General features: G+C 40.1%; 1 protein-coding gene and 1 long non-coding RNA gene across 2 annotated transcripts in view; one reads left to right on the top strand and one right to left on the bottom strand.

Annotated features, from left to right (window-relative positions):
* LOC148374935 (protein sidekick-2-like) overlaps nt 1-24,800 on the bottom strand; it is a 211,999-nt gene that overhangs the window by 130,847 nt on the left and 56,352 nt on the right. The gene's annotated exons all lie outside the window — the stretch shown is intronic.
* LOC148374936 (uncharacterized) lies at nt 5,736-18,959 on the top strand. Its single transcript, XR_015853034.1, has 3 exons — nt 5,736-5,860; nt 14,812-14,893; nt 16,082-18,959. It is a non-coding gene; the product is annotated as an uncharacterized LOC148374936 (long non-coding RNA).

Genomic DNA, 24,800 nt, shown 5'->3' with positions numbered 1-24,800 from the left:
ACGAGGACGGTGTGATACTGCACTTTCCAAGTGGGAAAGACCTCCTAGCTTTGTAAGCTAAATTTGTGTCAGTTCTCCATGATTGCGTGGGAAACACCACAAGCTCATGTAAGCTAAACGATCGGCTTTTAAACATATTGTATATGTTTGTGTTAGTTCTGGATGTGTTTATGTTACAATATGTATTGCTGATAAATAAAAACACAAAAAAATGTACTCGTATTATTTCCACGTATTGCCTTAAAGGTGAATTCATTTTTACAAAATGTCAAATGGTTATATTTTAACTAAGTTATTTTGTTATTGGGAGTTACAACTAGTAACATTCCTGGAAGATTCGTATTTTGCATTTTGAGAAATATACAAATGTTGTTCAACACCTTGATTGAATGAAACTTGAACTTGGCTGTAACTATTTTTTGTTCTGTTCTTGCATCACAAGTGTGTTCTTTGTACATGTCCGTTTTTTTTTTGTATTTTATAAACAGAGCAGCTCCAGTTGTCGATAAGGTGGAAGTATTGTACTTGGGATCTTGGGACTTTGTTGAAGTTTGAAGGCAGGCCACCCAAATTGAGGAAAGAAAACATTCACCTTTTGTAACCAGCTGCCTCGTTGTAACTTTTTTTTTCATCATAAGATCCCCTGACCTTACTTTTGACTGACTTAGATTAAACCCCAATTGGACTTTTCTAGGAACACTTTAAACAGCGATCATCCATTTTTCTATATTTTGTTTTGGGCCCAATTATTGTGCAACTATTGAGTATTATTTTAAACTTCTATTTTTCTATTTTTCAAATGTGTCAATTGGTTATTGGTTTCTCACAGCTCCTATAAGCCCTAGAGTGAAAGTTTACATAGTGGCTTACACAAAGATGTGTGAAAGATTTATTTTGAAGATACTTTTGGCAGAAAACAAAAGCCAGTTGGGAAAAACTTGAACTTGAAATAAGCACTTACTGGCACACCAGATGTTTGCATTTTCCCTACCCAATTCCGGTGTGTCAATTTCCAATGAAGGCAAGCAACGGAGGAATTACGATCAGCATGGGCCGCCTGTCCATAGCAGCTGAGTGGTTAGCGTATCTGCAGAACAGTTCTGAGGTCAATGGAACAAATCCAGCCTTCCTGTGCGTTGTTTGCATGTTCTCCCCGTGCTTGTGTGCGTTTCCTCTCACATTCCAAAAACATGCATTTCAGGTTAATTGGCCGATTTAAATTGTCCCTGGATGTGAATGAGCGAGTCTCTGTGTCCCCTGCCCACTGCCCGAAGATAGCTGCGATGGCCTCAAGCACCCCCGCGAGCCTACTGAGCATGAGCGGTGTAGAAAATAGATGGATGGATGAGCCGCGTGTCATTGCGTTGTGTCGAGACAGACCCCCAATGCATGTCAGTGTACGTTATAAGGAAGCAAAAGATAAAGTGTGATATCTCGGTCATTTATGAATATGTTTGATTTCCAACCAATCAAACTGTTCTATCTAATCAGACACAAGCCATACATACATGATTACTTTTTATTTATTTATTTTTTTAATCATGCATTCCCCTTCCGCCTTAGGACAGTACAAGTCCTAAAAGCGACTTTAAATAAAACTAACTGAACTCAATATACATAAATATACAATTTCTAGGTTGATATTTCATTTAGCCTTAGAGCTTTGATTTAGTTAAAAAGTGGTGACGTGTTTTTTTGTCTGTTTGTTTTTTTAAACATTCCTGTGCGGATTGTTGTTGCGTCCGAGAATCGGAAGGCGCATTACAGGTCCATCCTGTTGCTACGGCCAAGCTACCATCTGACGCTAGCGCACAACCAGACAGCCACTCTGTGCCCTACCCACACAGGCGGCAGGGCTTCAATGTCCATGAAGGTGTGGCGAGAGTCCAAGTGTTCCTATTTCTGCGTGAGGGTCCGGGGGTGATAAAGCCCATACCACACAGTGGTGAACGGGGCGTGCGTGTTGAAGTAAGTGGGGGCTCTTTGCCTGCTTTTGACGAACCTACAATTTAATTACAATTTTGTACAATGACAATAAAACTATTTATTGAACTGCAAATACGTGTTGCACGTAATTATTTGTTGATCTATAGTTCAGGGTTCGTACACCTTTTTCATGGCAAAATTCAAGCACTTTTAAGGACATTTTTTACAGTGCCTTTAAAGGGAAAAATCCAGCGTCGATCAAAAGTTTTTTTTACTTTGATCACTAAAATATACGTTTTGCTATTTTGAGCTGTTCCTATGATCTATGATAATTTTCTATCAATGGGCTGCTATAATAAGACATTAATTCTGCCCTTCTGCTTTATCAATGTACGTGCAGATGGCTTACATCACACTTGTTTACAAACACGGAAAAGTCTCTATAGATGTTGGGTAAAAATTTAGTTCAACACGGAAGACAGAAAAATAAAGTATTGTATGCATAAAAACGCAAAAAAGATCTTTCAATTTTTGTTTTACTTATTTTAATGTAAGGAGCTAACTGTGAAAACAAACACACTGAGAGCTGCAAACTGGGCGCTAACCGTAACCGATCAACGAATGGCGGCCGCAGCCTCGACAGAAAAATGTGAGGATGGCCAACCAAAAGACTTACAGTAAGCAGCCAGGCTAATCAGAAACCAACAAAAAGCAGCAACAGCCATGGAACAATTAAAAAGCTGTCCGGAAAAGAACCAAGGGACACAGCAAAACCAAGGATAACGCTAGGCGAGACCAACTAGACAACACACCAATGAGAGCCAGCCGGGAGCAAACAAAACAGGAAAGCTCTCGGCAGCTCCGACGCTAACGGGGAGCAACCAGGACAAAGTTATACGAACTGTGACACACGCTGCAAAAGACAAACAATAAGCCACGATCGTCTACCTAAAAGAAGGTGACTGGGTAAGCGAAGTTCCAATTTCTCCAACATAGAAGGGGTTATGGAATCACAGTTCACGACAATCGCTGTCCATTACATGTTGTGTTAATGGGATTTGCCATTTTGATAGTACTGTATTACTTCAATGACGTCACAGTTCTAGAGGAAACAATTCAGATGGGTAATGTTTGAGACAAAATATCCCTGGCGTGTGGAATATTTGCAACATGTTTGCATGATTTTGGGGAGAAACACTACACTTTATGTGCTTAATTGAATTAAAAAAAAACAGTTTGGGAATACCTTTACAGCCTGTCAGCATGGAGGTTACACAGGCGCAGCGCAGTGTGAAACCACCAAGAGAATTTCTTGAACTTTTCCTTCCTGGCCCTTGTCCCTCCAGGGGAGCGCTCAAAGAGGAAAAACGTAGGAGCAGAAACTACGGAACGATGCCACCAGCTGTTGACCTTTTCCAGTGTTGAACCACAGCAGGGAGCAACATGGTCTACCTGACTCACATCTTTGCAAGGCGGTAATCAAAAGGTCTCTAATGGCTTGCCACCTGCTACATGGGGGATGCTGGTTTGCTGTTTACAGCCATTAAGTGTGTGCTATTTATAGAGAGGCAGTGTGAACATGTTCACCACAGTTTTGTCCATCCATCTATTTTGTAGAATGATGATCCTCATTAGGATACCTGGTGAGCAAGAGCTGTCTTAAACTGGATTAAGGGTGCAAAATAGAAATCACAGGATTTACTTTTACAATTGTATTTACAGTTTAGGACAATTTCTGGTTTTCCTGTACTCTGAGAGAGTCAAATCCAAAGAGAAAACTTTCAAATCTATATTCTCTCAACTGTGAGGCACACATTATCAAAAATCTTTGCATTTGTGTTAAATACAAGATGAACATTTTTCAAAATAGGACAGTTTTTTTCTGTGTCCTGTCTTTGGCTTCATAAAAAATCCACGAGAAAATTAAAATGATTCAGTAAATATATATTTTTAAACAGCTAACATGTTCAGACTAAATGCACAGCGCCAAGACATTATCTATAAACAAAAAATACAAACTTGGGTACAGGTTACTGTTGAAGAATGGCTTCATTAGTTCCAGATTTCAAACAGACATGTTTTAAAATAGTCTGAAAACCGATGAGCAGTTTTATTCTGGACATAAATAAACTAACAGACAGTGAGCTGTAGCAATTTGTTTGTGCAAAGGCAAAAGTTTTTACCATCATTCTTATGTAAAAAAGCAGTCCATAAGCTAATTGAAAATCTATTAAAAGTCAAACATACATTTGAATTGAGCACTAACCTAAAGACCGCTTTGTCATATTTGGGGAAATTTTACTTTAGCTGCTAAACTCTTGATGAGGAAATCAATTGTTCTGTGTTAAAACGGAGAAAAACTGGACTTTATTTAGCTTGATTTTGTGCTTTTTTTTTTCAAAATCTCCTCATGAATTGAAATCGCTGTGACTTTTTTGTGTATTCCAATAAGTTTTATTGTATATAAAACACAGCTACATAAGTACTACTAAATAAATGAAGCAGTTAAAAATGAAGAAAATGTAAGATCATGATTAAATACGGGAAGTGACATATTCCAATATTACAACAATATTCTCTTTACTGTTTTTGTTATGGGCTTCGGACTTTTAGTGATGTCAAAGTTACTGTAAATCGTTAAAGCTTTTAAGGATGCTGCAAAAGTGAATCCGTCCCTGCTTAGTTGGGCGGCAACAATCGTACATTTTTATTCAACTCTCTCCAACTGTTTGGAGAACTTAGTTCTGATACATATTTAATGCTTCAACTCCAAGTTAGGGTTGATTTTTCAAGCCCTATTTTATGAAAAGCTTACACACTGTCAGAGACAAATTTATACAAAACATATTTTCCCCTCCTCACATCGTAACCTACTTTTGGAAGCCGTTACCAGGAAATTTGAAAATACCTTGCGATATTTATAAAAAAAGGAAAGATATGGCTCACTTGCTCTCCACCAACCACCATGGTGGGATTGGGTAGCATCCACTTATTGATCAGATCGATAGTTGCCGAAGCAACAGGATTTCGCTCTCCTTCCATGAGGAAAGCGTCGCCAAGGTGGAAACAAGGAGAGGGGAGACGGGCCAACAGTCAGCATGTGACAAATAGTGGCGGTGCAACAAAGGAAGGATTCGAACGAGGAGGGTAAAAGCTGGGCTTGGCGGCCATTACAGCTCGCAGAAGAGGAACTCAATCAGCGGCGGGGCTAGAGGCCCATTGTGTGGCCCTTTAATGGGCATTGTGAGATTTTATTAAGAAGGAGCAATTGCGTTCGCTCCTCATCAGGGCAGCCATTGTACTGTCCGTGGCCACAATGATATGGGGGGAGGGTGGGGTGGATAGAAACAAGGTATTTACTGCCTTCCGCGCAGGACAATGGACAGCTGGCAGAAAATAGGGTTCCACTCTGACACGGCAGGCTCGCGCCCCAGTAATTGTCACGCCGCATCCTGTCTGGCAGGATCATTTTCCCCGCCTTGACGTTGCACTCGATTGCCTCTCTCAGTTTCACATCTTCGCAATGTCGTTTGTCTCGCTCTTTCCTTGACGCTTTGTGTCTCATATCATTGAATGGAGCATCAGGAGTGTTCACATGCTAAGGAGTTCACTTTCGGTAGCCAATCTGTTCTCTTATACTGCTTGGGGCCACAAAAGCTGCCTCAACATCTTTAATTAGCGGTAGTTTCAGAGCACTGTGATCCTGCAGCACACGCAGATGATGCGCTTTGTTACAAAATAATCCAACCCTTTGGACTAGTGACGCCATTTCTGGCCTCAAGCGTAACTGCAGCAGCTTTGTAAAGTTCTGTGTGTCCAACTAAGGGGGGAAAACAGTAAAAGAGAGCAAATGTAATCACAGGACACAAAAAAGTGTGAGAAGAATTCACAGATTTAAGATTAATTGACAGTAATCATTTGGGAACACATACAGGTTAGTAGCAATTTCATGCTAATAATCTGTAACGGTTGCTCTTAGATGTCAAGCACTGACATACATACTCAAGGCTACACTGGCCAGGTATCAACCAACGTGTTTCTCCTAAGTATCAGTTTGCACAAAAAAATTGTGGGTAAAACGATGTGTACGGATGTGTTATTTTTTTAATTTAGAGCAATGTTTCTCAATGTTCTCCAGATACTATAGATAGTTCATTCCACTGTCATTAAAGTCAACTAAGTTATTGATAGTGCACTTTGATTTACGTTGCATTATGTTTGCTTTCACATCCTTTTCTTTATTATTTAAAATTGCTGTTGTTGGATTATTTTTAATCGTAGGCTACTTACTTTCTTTGTGAATGTTTGGTCCATTACTGCACATCACTAATAGAAAATTTCAACTCAATTATTGGCGTCAGATATAATTTTCAAAATTGCTGAAATTCAGAGGAAAAAAAAGTCATAATTTGACATAGGATCTCACAATACCCCAATGTGCTTTGTTAGACTGGTTGAAAAACACTTATTTTGACAGTGTTCAGAAGCTTAAAGGTGACGTCCAGAATTTGAAAATGTTCTACTGGCTGACACATCTTCTTGCTTAAATCATCAAAGCAGCCTCTGTCAAGCTGGTGTGGCACGTGCAAGTATGTGCATTTCTGAGACACGCTCAAATAAACTCTTCCTTTTTCATATTTTATGAGTTTATGGGTTGGCGTTTGGACTTTATTTGAAGCAGTCCTTTTTTTACTTACACCATTTGACTCTCTGATAAATGTAAGATAAGAGCAGATAGGCGCGGTGGAAAAAAACTATAATGGCTCAGTCGGGCAAAGTTAAAATATACCTCATCTCATCTCATTAGCTGCACCGCTTATCCTCAGTAGGGTCGCGGGGGCACACAGGGACAGACAACTCGCTCGTTCGTTCACACCTAGGGACAATTTGGACCGGCCAATCCACCTGAAATGCATGTCTTTGGAATGTGGGAGGAAACCGGAGTGCCCGGAGGAAACCCACGCAAGCACGGGGAGAACATACAAACTCCGCACAGTAAGTCCGGTAGCTGGATTTGAACCTACACAGGAGGTTCCCAAGACCTTAGAACTGTGCCGCACACGTGCTAACCATACTTTAACCTTTTTATGGACAGCTCAAAAAATGAACCCCACCTTTGATATATACAAATGTTTGAATTCAATGAGATTGCTCAGATCAGTTCATGAATGCATTTACGTAACATTGGATGTCACTGACCTTAACAGAATACAAAACATACAAGCATTGCAAGTGTGAGGTTCTCAAACTGTTCCAGCTTTCAACAAGTCAACATTTTCCATCTTTGATGAATCCCCATCACCTATTCTTTAAGTTTTTACTCAAAAGTATTTCATATCCCATCTGATGCAGAACCAGGGCATCATCTTCTTGCCTCTTCTGGAGTCCGCTGGGACAAGTTGAGGTCATTGGCAACTGTTTATTCAAAACTTAGTTGTGATAATGAATCCAAGTAAAATACTTCTGAACATAACTGAGGCACAGAAGGGGAGAGCTTCACATGCGGACGATTGTGTGTCCAATCTCGCTCAGGGCAGATAACCATAGGACGTGTTGCCGATTATTGCCTTCACAGGAGACCAACAATAGATTTTCTGTCTTTGCAGATTAATGTGGAATTCCCTCACTGCGAAGATATGAAATGCCAACATCCCTCCCTGCTGCAAAAAAGTGTTATGTTCACTAATCTGCTTGAAAATACTTCCAACACTAAAATGGACTTCATTGCAGCTAGGATTTGTGACAATAAACATTACATTAGAAAAGGGGAGCGGTTTGATATACATTCAAAGAACTTGGATAAAATATTATTTGAAAGCATACAGAAGAAAACAGTTGTTTATGCCCATATACACACAATGTAGCAAAGGGGTGTCACAGTTTGTCAGGATTGGTTTTCTCTCTCTCCCCTTCTCGCTTTCCCTTGCCTTTTTTGATCACTTACTCCATGGCTCTAATTTTTACTCACCCACTGCCCGGAGATAGCTGGGATGGGCTCAAGCTTCCCCGCAACCCTACTGAGGATAAGCGGTGCAGACAATGGATAGATGAATGTATTGATGCAGTAGTATCACTAGAACCTGACACAAAAATCATCTGGCAGAAATCCAGGAATTAAAAACAGTCACACAAGAAAGTAAGAGAGGATAGGTCAACAGCAGGGAGGGAAATGACAGTATACAAATAGACATGATGGAAATTCACAAGACTGACTCACAGTAAGCTAAAACTAATACTATTAATACTTAAACCTAAATAAGTAAACAAACAACATGCGATTCTTCAACAATTTACATTCAGTGTTTTAACAATTTAGGGATCATTTGAGAAATGGTAACTATAACTTAAACCTAAACACACTGTATTTAAAATGCTCTTTGTTTTATATTTCATTTGACATTTACTTGGATTGTAACTTTTCTAAATGGACAAATATTATTTTGATACCCCAAAATAATTTATTGGATCTGCATTAAATAATGTAGATGCAATCTGAGTTAATTCTCAATTCCAAAATTAAACAGGGCATTTCCACACATTACAACACACCACTCAATTTATTTGTAGTGACTTCTTAATAATATAGCGTTTTCAAACACTGCTGTGTAGTTTTTATAATTGCAGCATTTGATTGGGTTAGAGTGTTTAGGTGCATTAGCTTCTAAAAGTAAAATAATATAGTCAACACATTTCAGCACAGATGCTAAATCGACAAATCAGTGGATTGAGGAGACATAGTCTGGAGAATGCAACTAAATAATATTGCAGTGAGTGGTAGAGTCCAGTAACTTTTCAGACAAAATTGTTGATTTAGCTCCAGTTCAACTATTGTAATTTAATGCCTACACTGATTATTCTCTGACATCCTGTTAGAGGGGAAACATTAGCTTTGAAGCAGTGTTGTTTATTTGCGCGGTGAGGTACATTTGTCACAAGTTGAGGCAATGTGAAGAAATTAATCCAACGCTGTTTCCCTTCCCTATACTGTTCTCGACAGCCGCCACCTCTCCATCATGGCCAATCTGATAAAGGGATGAGAGAGGATATCATGTGTTCCTTACACAAATCCTGCCTGTAATCCCTACATTGTTGTTGATCTACTTCCATCGCTGTAATCTCTTCTCAAGTCCATTTCGTCCCTCACCCACCTCTAGTGCAATACAATTTGGGAGTGACAAATGGAGCTTGTTCACTGATATTAGCAAAGCCCATACTGCATGAAGGATGTGATTTCAGTTGTTATATTTCAGCAGCATGAGCACTTGATAAGAAAATATCAATACAATTAGTTGTTGATAGAAGGATTACATCCAGACTAGGATGAGGCCAGTGCCTCCTAATCCCATTTGACCACAACTCCTTAAAAGTAATGGGAGAACAGAGGAATTGACTGAAGGGGTGGATTGGAGTGTTTTAAAATAAACGGATGATATGGTGTTAACTTCGATCCAGAGATTAATTCTCCTCCTTAAATCCATCAATGCAGTCACTGGGCATCCCGGAACAAAGCCCTGCCTAATCTTGTTTTCTCCTCGACTTTTTTCAACCCCCTACACATTCCTACTTCACCAGGAGTGGGGCTTAAAAATCAGCGACGCTTAACAGTGTTTTTATTTTGATGTCCAGTACACTCCATCTGCTCAGTTAAGGCAATGTAAAGTGATTGCTGTCGACCATAATTTCTCTGCCGTGAGTGGATATTTGTAAGGAGCACAACCCCAAGCCCCATTCGTAGTAGTTGAAGCGAAGGTAACATTGTGCACACACATGCGTGCACATATGAACGCAGACATAACAGTTTTGTACCTAGCAGGACACGTGCATTCCATAGATCAGAGTCCCACCTCAACATTATGTGTTGCCCCAAGCTGTTGTCTGCAATCATGTATGGCATCCACGCTCATCTGCATCAATAATATACTCGGACAGTAAGTACCGGAAGGAACGCTCAGTGTAGCACTGCACCCACTTGAAAGCAGACGACATGAAGTAACAATAAATCTAGACTAGAGGTAGGTAATATCTCAAATCCGTTTAGCCGAGCGTTAGACGGATACGATTGCGGTGGACTGAATCAATCTGGGGATTGAGGCGACGGCACCCTGGGCTGCGGTATGATTGTCTTAAAAGTAACTGGAGGCTTTATGGGATGGCAGAAGGGGGGCTTCACGGACGTTGGACGGAAGCACCAATAATGTTCAAAATGAAGTAAATACTCATGCAAACAAATTCGCTAGCTGGTAGTCTCTGGCAAGACTAACAATTTTTTGTTTGCAGTTCAACATGCAAACCCCCACTTGCAACATTCTTGTTACGATTTCAGTGATGGATAGTTTCCATTTTTTAGCAGTTAAGAGAGACACTTTTTCAACTCTCCATGATGTAATGCGATAAATTGTGTACTGATGTACTTCTTTATACAAACACCGCTGAGCATGAGAATTTTTGTATGTTTTTTAAAAATTGTCATTAACAAAAATCAAGCTGGCTTTATGAAGGAAAATCCAGTTCACAAACAGTCTCATGGCCACATGAGAATGCTCACCGGTATTGAATACTATCGCCAGCATCAGCTCATCCAATTTGCAAACTATTAAAGGCAAAAAAATATCAAAAAATATGATGCAAAAGTTGTTTTGTGTATACATTTGTTTAAAACTACAATAAGTTAAATTTTAAGTGTACAGTAAGTGCTTATGTCTTTTCAAGAGTCTCTTATTCAGATGGTTTTAAGTTTTGAGACTCTTTGTGATTCAGGGCTATACAAATAACCATGACTTGACTTTGGATTGGTATTGAATGGTCAACTGTATAAAATGCTTTTTTAATACCAATTAAAATACACATAGATTATTTCAATTTTTGCAAGCAATTTATCTCAAATCTAAAAAAAGTTATTTATTCATTTGCTTGTTTACTTGGTTTTATTGATTCACATTGTAATCACTAAAACAGAAATTGAAAAAATAAATCATATAGTCAATGTGGCTGAGGTAAGATTGGGCCTTAAGAAAATCCAGCCCGACCCAGGCCTAAAGGTTTTTCAAGCTTGACCCAAGCCAAGTCAGACCAATTAACTTGATTTGCAGGAATGCACTCGAAGCAAGTCTAAAATTTCACATTTTATTTGTGAGGACTTGGGAGGAGGAGACATGATTTATGATTTATCAAATTAAAGCCAGTCTTTGGTAACAAAATCTAGGTTTGATAAGACTACTTAAATATTTGCATCTTTTATATTTCTGTATTTGATAATTTTCCGTAAAAATGTTAAAGTCCTCAGTCATTTTGCCGGGTTAAAAATTGGGCCATAAACCATGCGGCAATTTAAGATAAGGGAGGCAGAGAGACATAATGTAAAAGAACAGCAGTGGCCCGTCACATGTGGTTTTTATTTGTGACCACACACACACACACACACACACACACATATATAATTATTTGTTTTTAGTCAGTAAGAGATGCCTGAACCAACCCAACATAAAAATTGACGTTTTAGGCCCAACCTGGGGGAAAATTTAGGTCTGGTTGAACTTGGACTCGCTTAATTTTCCTTTATTTGAACTCAAAGCTAATCATTTCTACATATTTCTTAAAAATAACCTGTAACCTTGTTTGTCCAGTTCAAGCTGTATCCTGTGGTTTACCACAACCAGGTTTTGGAGTCCTATGGTCCATTTGGGAGTTTGTTGGCAGTCAAGCTGACACTGTGCCATGGGATTCAATTTACAGGTTGCTGGTTTTGTTTGGCTCCACCATGCAGCCTATTGTACTCACAGGACATGCTGCCCAATTTTCAAGGCTATTTCTGTGTTTGCCAGCTAACGAGTGCCCTAAGTAGGAGAGGAACTGTAATGGTCGATTACGGTTGTGATAATGGTGGACTCCTTTGTTCACCCCTCACAATGGTAGGAGAACTTGCCGACAGCAAGAGGGGAGGGAAAAAAAACAACAAAAGTGAGCGGGGGGACAGAATTAAACCCTGGGTTTGCAATGCAATTCTGCAAAGCCTGCTGCTTTTATGTGATCTGCTGACGGAAGGGGCTCAATGCTCCCTGCCCGCAGATGCAGCCCGCAGTCACGGGGATCACGCGTGCCGACAATTACATTCACACGCGCGCGCGCACACAAACACATACACACAGCTTCAATCCCCACCCACATTAAACATACAAAGCTGCTCTTTGAGCTCCATGAGGGCAATGGAATGCCCTATTGTAGACATTTTTAGAGCTCTTAACATTCACAGACAAGCCTGCTCATATGATCTGGTGCTGCATTTTACAAAATATAGAAGAAATTAATACATCCAAACAATAAATGTAGGGATGGGTGAATACCCATACCAGGTATCAGCATTGAGACCAGTGTCAACCTTTTTCTAAAGGATCAGTACTCGGGATAATATCCGCTACCAGTATTGGCTCCCATTTATGTTGACAATATCAAGGGAAATTGTATCACATTACAGTGGAACCTCGGTTTTCGAACGTCTCTCAGTTCGAACAAATCGGTTCTCGACCAAAAATGTAGAGAAATTTTTGCCTCGCTTTTCGTTCAAAAAATCAGAGTTCAAACGCCGGTACGCTAGGGTGCGATGCTGAGCGGCGTACGGATGTAGATTGCCCCCACACCTTGTGAAGAACTGTTATGACGTGCGCGCGCACTTTTTTTCGCTTTCGCTTTTAATATCGGTGAACGGAGTGTTTTAGCCCCTAATTATGCCTCCGAACAAGGTCGATGCAGGCAGCAAAGTTGCTACAGGTGAAAAAAGAAGAGTAGTGCATACAACAATTGCATTTAAGAAAGAAACAATAGCAAAATGAAGAAGGTGTGCAAGTTTCGGATCTTGCTATACATACAGCATGGCTTCTGCTGAGCACCACAAAGGTAAGAAATCCTATTCATAATTCTTTTCTTCATCCTTTAACCGCTCACCACTTTTTGTGGAGACCCGGGTGCTAAATGACGTGTAAACAGCCTGATTTTTTTAATTTTACACGTACGAAAGATTACGCTAACGCGAACGTACGAATAGCCTGGGTTATCTTCATGTTTACGTTCATGGTAAACATTCAGGGTGTTGGAACGGGTTAAAACAATTTTACATTACTTTTTATGGGAAAAACGAATTTCGGTGATCGAACAAATCGGTTTTCGAACAGGGTTCTGGAACGAATTATGGTCGAGAACCGAGGTTCCACCGTATATCTTACCATCACACTATTTTTACTTATGGTGCCACGTTGTACAGTATTGTAATGGAGCAGTATGGGATTGTGTTCAGACAAACCAAAATTGTACAACGCGGTGCCATTAGTAAAAAAGGTGTGATGCTGAAATACAAGTTAATGCCTTTTCCTATGTCACCTAGCTCCCTAGTGGTCGAGTGATTGTCATTATTATGATATTATTATTATTGTTATTACTGTTATTAACTATGTTATTACTATTATGATCGTAAGTATTACAAATGTTTTTATTGGGCCGGGGCTGCAAGAATAGTTAAGCATTAACTGTGGTGCAGAAAAGGTGTCGTAATCCGTCGATATAATGCGGGATCCCTTTCACTGTCTCCCCTCTACAGATTTTCATCATGCATTGTTTTTGGATTGTGATTGGCTAATTAGTCGCATTAAAGAGTGGATATGAGTGAAGGTAAATACATGTTTACAGCTTGAAATGAAAAGAAATGATCTGCATTTATATAGCGCTTTTCAAGTCAATGACTTCCCAAAGCACTTTACATTGTGCTTCACATTTCCCAATAGCGGCCGTGATCTGTGCAGCCATGTAAGGCGCTAACCTGCTTATTGGGGGTATTGGGGTTTCAGTGTCTTACCCAAGGACACTTCGGCATGTAACACGGACAAGCCGGGATTCAAACTGGGATCCCTCAATCCTAAAACGATCGCTCTACCTCCTGAGCTACTGCCGCCCCAAAGCTTTAGTATAAAATAATGTTATTTTTTAAAGGAATACCTAGGCCTGTAAAAATAAAAATGATTTGGTGTCAATGTATAATACATAATTGTATAATCATTGTAAAGACATTAGTGGTTTCTACTTAGCTGATTTCACTTATGATGGGTTCTTTTTGGAACATAAGCCCCATGATATCCTATGGTTCACTGTATTGAGAGAAAATACCTTTGGGATTTTAAGGTATTTCCATAAATATCAGTTGTTTTTGGCATAATTTTATGTATGTGATATTGGTATTGTTGACATGTCAAGATTAGTGGGTCAATATCGGTCAGAAAAAATGTGAAAAATAGACATGGGCTTGATATAGGTATGCCACAATTATATAGAACTGAAGTGATCAAATGCTATTCATCCTATTCATTAGACGTATAAACTGGAAAGGCCAAATATTGACATTAGAGATTGAGTACGGAACACGTTTGCCATCAATATGAATGCTATATTGAACTTTTAAAATATTGAGTAGTGACTGTCATTGATATCTGGTTGCAATTCCTCACAAGCCAGAGGGTCCTTCAACCACAAGCCGTTTCTCTTGTAGACAGATTAGTAAAGACAGTTTATCAATTGGAACATATATGAGTATCTCTTGTCAATCATTCTTCCTTACGAACACTTGGGCTTTGGAAGTGTGTGTGAATGTCACAGAATAGTTCTGGCCTTGTCACACACAAAAAATGACAAAATTGTAAAAGTAAAATATACTTGCATGACTCAATCTATTGCCGCTCAGTAGAAGTTCATTATGGAAAAGGCCAAAGAGCAGCGCCTGAAGCATGTGACGTTTTACTCGACTAGTGGGGGGGAATTAAAGGGGACGAAAAATGATTGTTCTCTAATAGGACTAATTTATCCAGACACCAAAGGTCAACTCTCATCTCTTTTCTCTCATGACAGGCAAAATATGGGTATTTAAAATGCCTGACAGCTCAGCAAGGACTTCTCCTAGATGCTTTTCAGAAGCACAGAGATGATTAAGGTAATACAGTAAGCTTAAGAGCATAAAAAAGGTCTTTGAGCTCAAATACGCATATTGGCATGTCAAACTGAGTTATGAAGCGTGACTTCAAAAAAAATCAAGACAAAGTCATTGTACCTAAAGGAAAAGACAAAGTGACAGTATGGAGTTGATGAGTGTGGTTTGCCATATTTTAACAAGGGGAGGTTCTGGAATTGCTAGGCTGTTGAATTGTTGTTGCACTAGAGTGAACAATTAAATTTGAGGGCACTTTCAATGATTAAGTGCCAGTCCTGCTCTCCTTGCTGTGATTGGGGTAGTTTTCTTTTTATAGCATATTTTATCAGGGAACTAAGAAAAATCGGTAGCTTGTGAAGTATCACTCAGAACAAGGGAGATTTACAATGAGGGAGAGATTTAAAGTCTCAGTAAGGAGACAATTCTCATTTCACAGGGAGGCAAAGGATTTCACTGTGTAAGCAAAATGGAAACTGTTGAAACGAAAATGAAATTTTCATGAGAGGCTTCTTCAATGTATTTTCTTTGAGGATCAGTATGAAAATTTTAGTTTCTTTTTGGCTCTCCCCATTCCATTTTAGTAAATATGAAGGAAGTTTGATGAATCGACTGTATTCATGTCAGGGGAATTTCAAATGAATTGCCTGGATGTGGAATTCATAAAAAGCACAGTAGCAAAAAGTTTAAGTTTAATAGATTGTAGAGTTGGAAAATCACTACTGGTGTCTAAGAGGCAAAACATACATCAATCTTTCTAATAAATATATTTTGCAACTAAATCAATGTTTGTCATTTTAGTAATTGCACAGCATAATTCAAGAACATCTACATAAAAACACGAGCAGAAAGAGCCTGGAGTTGTTCCCCTACATTTAAGCACATTTATAGCAACATGACATGAGGCGGCAACAATTTACTGCAATTTTAAGCAATTTAGTCAAAGACTGACTATGGATTCATCATAAGCAAAGTACTGTACCATTTCATATAGGGGCTATTGTGAGTAGCAAATAAATTACTCTAAGGCAAAACCATACATGCAGTCTCAAAATACCAGCACCACAACAGAGGAACACACGCATTGTATTTTTTTGATCCTCTACCAGTCTGTTAAAATTCTGGTTTTGTACAAAACTTTGCCGTTTAGTAAGAGCTGGTTGTTTGACTGCTTCATGATGTTCTCTGTTACAGTATGCCGTCTCCAGAACAGATGCAATGTCATGTAGTCACACAGGTGTTTGACAACACACAGCAGTGCAACAACCCTGTTTCTGCGCCGGCCTCACTGAACAGATGTCCACAGTCTGCCGTGGACTGTGCAACGTCTCATTGAGCATGCAAAGGGCTACCCAGCTCACCACACATTAAAAAGCTGGCATAGCATTAGTGTCCGCAAGGTTCTGTGGAGTCCCAGGTACAAACACGCACAAGAGCTGGTCTTGGGGATAGCAGGAGGCAGTGGGATCTGAATGCAAGGAATGCTGACTGACAGTGCTCCGTCGCCGGATTAAAGATGTTGCTTTCGTCGTGAACTCAATTATATTTTACAAAGGCTGACATCCCCCAGTTAATTGCAGCCTTTCCACATGAATTATTTGCACTCCCCAGTTCCCCGGCCATGTGTACTCTGTTCCACGTGTGGAGCCCTGATCAAATACGAAGCCTGTGCAGCATACGGGTTCGACTTATTATATTGCAAATGACATCGGTAATATATGAAAGGAATTCCAGCAGAAAAGAGTCAGTGATGGAAAGGATGCAAATTCTGCTCCAACTTGACGTCTGTAAAAGTAGTCTAGCGGGCTCTTTCAAGTGCGTCTGGATCTCAGCTCAGAGACAGCTTAGTTGGAGAGACAGATCCAGAGTGACAGCACCGAGATGATTGACACAACGATGAAGAGGGGAAAAAGGGAGCTAGAGGAAGAGAGCAGAAAGGTTGTGTGGCGCCAGTGGCTTGCAATAATGAAAATGTGAATCTTGCCTGTGGAAGGATGTGACAAGAATCCTGGACTAGGTTGCGCCAAAGAAATAATGTCATAGAAGCCCACAGGCCGCATGTAAACACACAAAAAGCCCCAAAATGCAAATGACCGTGATACCAGGATTACCCTGACGCATCAAACTCACACCACTCTCCAGACATTCCCCAGCTGACATGTGTCACCACGGATGGTCAGATTATCGAGCCTCTAATCCACCTCGGTGGCTGACCACAAAGGCGGCAAATGAGCAAGCAGGCGACAAAATAATCCAGTATCTACTATGCCCTTTGAGAAAAAGCCCACGTGTTGTTGCTGTCAGTGTGTCAAAGGTGGCGGACAGCTAGGGATAAAGGGCCAACATATGGGCGGATTGCGCTCGAGTAAACGTATCTAAAGCAAAAAAAGGGCTGAATAAGCAAATATCTCCTTGCTGGCCCCGGGTATCTTATCTGCATTCTACCATTGTTTGCTGCATCAGTAACACATCTCACCAGCAAATAACTAATGTTTGTATTTGTCTATGAGATACAACATGGAGGGATACTAAGTCCCAACTGTGAATGGGGTGCTGGCGAGGAGATACAAATGTAAATAAGTACATGGGAAATATTTACCAATTATAATCTCGTCAAACGGATGAGTAGCGGCAATGGCCCATTGAGAATAATGTGTTCTGAATCCCAACTTAAAATAATAGCGATGCCAAAAGTGTGATTTGACTGTCCAAAATGGTATGATTCACTTAGTACTAGGGATGAAGTACTAGGGATAAAGTTGAGATTGATTGAATGTTTGATGATGAAGCCCATCTTTGCGACTCAGTATGGGAACACTACCGAGGTATTTTGTTCCTTCCGGCGAAGCTTGACACTTGACTCTCAACCGGGTGCGTTGATACTACTTCAAAGTAAGTAGGGATAAGACCATGCCATAACAATTATTAAATTATCATTTGGTATCTCTAGAAGGGATAGGGGAGGGTAGAAGTGAGAAGATCGGTAGCCTGAAGCGGGGCAGGAGGAGAGATCAGATCTGTCTGCTGTAGCATGGCATCCTACTGATTAAGTCATGCCAATCACACTCGCCCTAGTAAAGATGTAGCTCCACTATCAACTATCCAAAAGGAATCTTGCTGGCTGGAGAAGCTGAAGGGCAAAACTGGTCATCCAGGCTTCTATTAGTATCAGTGAGACATAACCTTAGAGGACCCCTGACTCAATACAATACCAAAAGCTAGTCCAGTTAACTTAAGCAACTATAGGTTACTCCAATGATGCAAATAATGTCGATCAGGTATGCGGAAGCTTATTTAATACGAAAAAATGTTGTTTCATTGTTATGAGTGGATGTTGTGTGGCATCGGTCTTCACAGACCTACAGTGAGTATCCTAATCACATTTAAAATCATTTTCAGGTTTGCTTTAAATCTTGTAAAATTTAAGCCCATAAATCATTGCTTGTGAATATTCTGATGTGGAAACTGATATCTTGACATTTTCCATTTCTAAACGGTAGTGACCTAACCGAATTTGTATCTTTTACAATTATTTTCCAACCGCTCATCCTCATAAGGGTTTCTGGGGTGCTGGAGCCCATCCCATCCAACTTTGGGCTGTGGGCAGGGGACATCCTTGACTGGTTGCTAGCCAATCATACGCCACACAGTCGTGACAACCATTCACTCGCACATTCATTCCTTGAGAAAATTTTCCATAACCAATCGACCTGACATGCATGTTTTTGAGACGCAAAAGGAAACCAGAAACAACAACTCGGGCTTGGGACAACAAGCAAATCGCACTTGTAGTTGGAATTGAACCCAAGAATGTGAGGCGAACGGCTTAACCAATCAACCACCATGCCGCCTCCCAAATTTGGATCTAAATCGTAACATGCTGTAGTCGGACAATAGGCAAGGATGACCCTGAAGTACTTTAAGAATTTTTATTTTTCTTATTTTATCAGAAAAACAAGGTAAGATAATTTGAGATAAGAAAAACACACCTAAAATGAGTCTGACAAAGGTGTATGAGTTGTTTTTATGGAGTACAAACTATTAATAGGTATAGTAGTTTGACAGAAAAGTGATGAAGCAAATAAACACATATCTGCCAAAGTACTGTAAATAGTCAAATGAAATGATTGGATTTTTTTAAGTCAGTTTCTAATCGAGTTTTCAACAATTCTACCATACAACAATAAAATAAAATCCCAACCACAACAAACTCAAAAAAACTGGCAAGGAAAAGAGCAGTTCAACATCAGTTGTGTAAAAAAAAATGAAAAAAGAAGCGTTACGGATACTGGTTCGTATAAAACCTTACCAGTCATCCCATCGCTCATTCGTCACATTCATCCCGTTTAATCTCCCGTGCATTTTTTTCACAATCTATAGCATCCATCATCAGTGTTTCCACACATTTTCACACAAATCCAGAGAATCTGGATGATGCTGTAACGTTCAATTGACTGGTACACAGGAAGGATTGAGAAGGGAGTTAATTGCTCCTTTTGCACTGTGCATTTGCACAGTGCTTAGTTTTTAACTTGAAAGGTCTTACTGACTAAAGCTGCAATGGGTTCGCTGTTTGGGAAGTGTTTTCCAGCGACATTAGTTTTATTACTTCATCATAACTTTATTACTTTGATACTCACATTATTCCTTTAGTTGTTATAAATGCACATATCAATCCACATATTTAAATGAAGTATTTACTTGCTAAATGTATTCTTTCAAATCAGTGTACTTCCTCAGAAATGGTCCTATCATACAACCTTGAATATTCAGCTGTGCACTTATCTCTTGGACAGGGTCGTCTTCTTTTTGCCTTGTACAGTGAGTTCTGTGTTTTTGTTTGTGTTGTTCTATTTTTTTTTGCAATATTTCCCACTATAGGATAGGGGCCAGAACATTATTGCATGCCTTTGGTGGGAGAACGCAACTCCATCAACTGGTCCCGAGTGCACTCTGATTGTATTTTTATTTTGAAACTTTGTAATAAATGCCATCAACTGCATTGCTTCGCTCCCGCTCTATTTTTCAAAGTTGAAACCCAGCCTAGTTTTGGAAAAGAACATGCGGCGAGACATCAGAATGTCTTTCGCCTTCACTACTTCCCTATTTTATCTGAAGTATATTTTATGATTGATTTTAGTTTGCCTTTTGATGTAATCCATATGAAAGGTGTGAGAAGAAAATGTGAATATTCTGTGTAACCTTAAGGCCCCTGACCTCTTAATCCTAGTTTTCAGTTGACAGTAAGGGCTACAAAAGGTCTATCAACCTAGACTTGAATAAATCATCATACTTACCCAAAATATGCGAGGCTATGAAGCGAGACCTGCTTGAGGAGAACATTCTATACAAAGCGGACTGAATTTCTAAGACCCAAAAAGGGATGAGCTGAAAGTAATAACTCAAATTTCTTGACCAGCACAGACCCCTGAGATTATCGTGTGTTGACAAAAACACAATTTTTCACCAGAAATAAAACTATTCCAACACACTTGAGCGGAGACAACTACGTCTTTTTCTATCACAAATCAGCATGTCTGACTCCCTAACAAGAGGGCGTCTGACCAGTTTTTGCCATGGGTCACAATGTTCTATGTATCCTTTATTATTTTCCTTGTAATGCAGAGGTCCGCAATCTTTTCCGTACCACTGACTGGTTTGGGTCTGATATTCTTCTCGTAGCCTGACCCACTTCTAACATCATGCACACAACAATAACAACAATACCAATACAACTATAACAATAGCTCTAAATCCAGTGGAATCACTGGACCACTAGGAAACCTAGATGACTCAGGAAAAGGCATTATCTCATCATCTCACTATCATCACTCATGATAGCATGTTGTACAACGTTGATTTGTCTAAACTCTTTCCCCTAATGCTCTGTTACAACGTTGTACAACATGGCACCGAGGATAATATAGTGTGATTAAAAAAAAAAAGCAGGTGCCTTTTCCTATGTCATCTGTAATCCCAAATGTCTAGTGGTTAGGATGTGGCTCGCTCACCTCTGCAATCTAGGTTCAATTCCTGTCAAATGCCGCTAAATTTGATCAGCAATATTTGTTGACTTGTCAATCATTGCTTAAACATAGTAATCTACTACCATAAAACCTTACTTAGACAAATTTGAGTTGTTTTTTTACTGGGCTGTAAAAATAAACAAATTAACATGGTTTAAGTAAAAAAGGCAACTATTTTTTGCGAGGTCCGGCATTTGACGACTCTAGGCCGGTGCCGGTCTGTGGCCCGGTGCCGGTCTGTGGCCCGGTGCTGGTCTGCGGCCCGGTAGTTGCTGATCACTGTTATAAGACTCAATTTAGACCTGAGTTTTACTTAAGGGCATTTCTCACAAAACAGTAATAGCAGAAATCCCAACAAGTCTTAAAGGTTACTGTACTCAAGTGTTATTTTCTATTCAGCCATTCTTGTGTAAATGCACCCGCGGTCAAATAAAAGGACAGCAAAAAGGAGCGAGCCCCCATCGTCGGAGATGCCGAGTTGGCGATTTGGGCAGCTCTAATGTATTCTCTATGTAGCCGGGCCCGAGTTGTTTCAACAATCTCTTTACGGGCGCTCACGTCCGCGGGGGACAGCAAAGCAGAGGTTAGACTGAGACCCAGTTGGACGACAGGCCAGGCAGTGGCAACCCCGCAGAATTTTTAATGGCACACTAAAATGCTGCGTAAAGACTAAATTGCGGCTCTCAATGGGAAACAGATGATGGAATTAAAGAGATTTAAGGCTGCGCGGGGAGACTGACAGCATGTTCGATGCGGCCAACGACGGGGAAGGGACGCGTAGAGCGGCTGCATGAGCCAACGCAGGCAGCATCTGGCGTTTCAGGGACATCGTCGCTCTACGGGATTTTTCTCTAGGGAGAGAAAAGTCGCAGACTCATAGCCATGACACCTGCTGCGTCCATATGGCTCAACCTCTTATCACTTAAACGGCATTAGGGACACGCGTTGCCATAAAACTATATGTTTACGGCCAATGGTGCACAAAAAAAGGGGGGGGACAGATATTAAATATGACTCTGCAACTTTTCCTCTAGGTAGTTATACCAACCCCTTACCTGTTGTCTCCTTGAAAGGAGTCAGAGTCGGGTTAGAGTGACATGTCAAATGGTGAAAAGTTTAGGGAAACCAGACACTGATCTGTTCCAGTTAGACACCCACAAGCAGACATAACGCAAACTGTTTGGATTCATGCACACATACAGCAGCTTATTAGAAATTAACTCATTCAATGGCAGACATTTCTATCGAAGGGGAAGAGCTCCGGCCAGACAATTTTTGCCAGGTTGGCTAATTTTTGAAGGACTATAGAAAATGTAGTTCTGTAACTATAGATAAAGCGTGAACCCTCATATTTACAAGTGTTAAGTAAACACCAGTTGAACAGTGCTAAGTTTCTTAGAAATACTCGTTTCCAAGAAAGGATGCATTCAAAGAAGAACTTTAATTTGGTCCTTTTTTGCATTTGTAATACCTCATATATCTAAACAATAATTATCATAAACACAAGGGCACTTAGCTTGCAAAATAACATTTTACTGTAACAACACTGAACTTATGCATGAACGATGCAAGAACTTCCAGCACCCAATGTTTCATGGAGATCGCAGACGTTCTCTATATGCCATTCCTCCCTGCCCCGACGATGAAGAAAGGACTTTGTCATCTGTTTTAGGATAAAAATAGATTTGAAGCCTCACTGCGCTTAATTGCTTTATGGGCCACCTACACACTCTCATTCACTGGTTACAAGAAGCACCACAAGAAAGTGGGGATTCCATCGATGTGTGGACATAAATCTGAGTAAAGCCACTCCTGCCATTCAATGGAATTTTTTCATACTGAGATCAAGGCTTGATACTTACTGATAAGCTGTGCCAATGCCTACAGGCACCAAGTAGCCCTTTAGGAACACCTGAGTAACCCGCAAACAGTGTTTGTAAATAGCTCAACAGTGATGGCTTATTGTGATTTTCTGGTAAAGTTGATTTGTAACTGACACCATGTGGTAGTATTTGACTTTACTTCTATTAATTAAAGCCTGGTAATTAAATAGTAAAGCCATAGTAAAAACATGAGTTGTTATTCTAGAAATGTATAGAAAATTGTCAGCCCTTTGCACTAATCAGTTACAAAAAGGTCTCATCTTCAACTAAGTAGGTACCAATGGCTTAGAAGCACACTGTGTAATATTTGACCACTAGATGTTGCAGTAATGTTTAGACTAACTGTAAACGAGTGCTACAAAGTACAAAGACTACAAACTATGGAAACTTAAAGTAACCAAATCACACCATTTTCCTTGTTTTTTCGGGCGCTAAATAATACACACTGTCCCTTCAAATGATTTTTCTGTATTGCAGTGGTAAGCCAATTTGCCTAACACGCGAAAGGTCCCCTGTTCGAGAACCGATGGAGACATATGCTGACCTTGAAAGGGCTGGGCGCCACCAGGCTGTAATTGCTCAAGACACACAACAGGAATCAGTGATCCATCCAACCAACCAACCAACAGCCTATCTGGAACAGAATTCAATAGAGGCATCCCAGGTGATATATGGAGTGAAGGATAATCTCTATCTGGCTAGCATTGCACAATTAACTTTTTTACTCATCACTACCACCTCAGACATAAACACAAATTGCCGCTTCTTTACCCGCACCCCTCCTCCGCCCCGAAAAATTGAGTGTTCGATGGGGTATAAAACAATATAGGTCGGCACACCATCTGGGTGGTTAGTATGTCTGCACCATGTTCAAAGGCCTGGGGTTCAATTACAGGTACCAACCTTCCTGAGCAGAGTTTGCATGTTCTCCCTGTGCCTCTGTGGGTTTCCTCTGGGTACTCTAGTTTTCTACTACATTCCAAAAACATGCATGTCAGTTACGAAGGCGGGTTCAAATTGTCCCTAAGTGTTGATGAGCAAGTGGATTGTCTATCAATGTGTGCCATTCAACTGGCTGGCAACCAGTCCCGGGTGACCTCTTCCTTCTACCAGAAGACAGCTGGGATGGGCTCCAGCACCCCCTGTGACCTTGGTGAGGTTAAGTGGGTCAGTAAATGGATGGATGGATGAATGAGGACACACTTGCTTTTCAAACAAGGGCTGGGTGTATGGATGATGGATAGAAATCTATTTGTTTTGAAAACCTTTATAAAATGTAAACATTATACAGGAAGATCCAGGAAGGTTTTATTGAATACCAGCTTAAGACAGAAATGTCTAGCCTGTCTGTAATAATACATTTTGTGCTGTTTGCATGCAATGTACATCAGGCTTGTTCAGGCCTGGGGCTTCCGTCGTAAAATTAATAATTAATAATACGTGGCCCACCAATAATGTTGACTGCAGTATAAAACAATTGTCTACAAAAAAGAAAACCACCAGATGATGGCAGTAGCCCTTTGGCCACATTGCTCTTGGCTTTCTGTGAGAATGTTACCCCATCCCATTTCCGACATGGCGGCTATAAATAAAAAAAAAAGAAATGTTGATTGTGAACAAGTGGAAATTTGGGTATTTTTTTTCATTGAAATCCAAAACAACTGCGTCTGCCTAATTTACCAAGGGACAGCGTCTGTTTTAACCCAGAGATCACCCAGCACTGCAAACCTTTCCCAGAGGGGGAATTTATTACTTTTCAAAGAATAACAGGCTGGAGACCCAGCCCAAACACCTTTCCAGCTTACCAAATTCAGCCCACTTCCTAAAAAGTTTCAACTTTTGTTGCTCGCTTGACTCTTAAACATTTGCAACTTTTGTGGAAAATCTCTACTTTTAAAGCTGAAGATTGACTCAAAGGCACCTAAAGGTGATATTGACTCATTTTTTTAAAGTGCTGCTTGGATATATTGGTCTTGTAATGGGCATCAATGTATTAAAGTTGAA

This window comes from Urocampus carinirostris, chromosome 1 (genome assembly GCF_059441175.1).
Source record: "Urocampus carinirostris isolate Australia breed hairy pipefish chromosome 1, RoL_Ucar_1.0, whole genome shotgun sequence".
Taxonomy (NCBI): Eukaryota; Metazoa; Chordata; class Actinopteri; order Syngnathiformes; family Syngnathidae; genus Urocampus; species Urocampus carinirostris.
The sequence above is the reverse complement of the archived record's forward strand: the minus strand, read 5'-3'. Positions and strand labels throughout refer to the sequence as shown.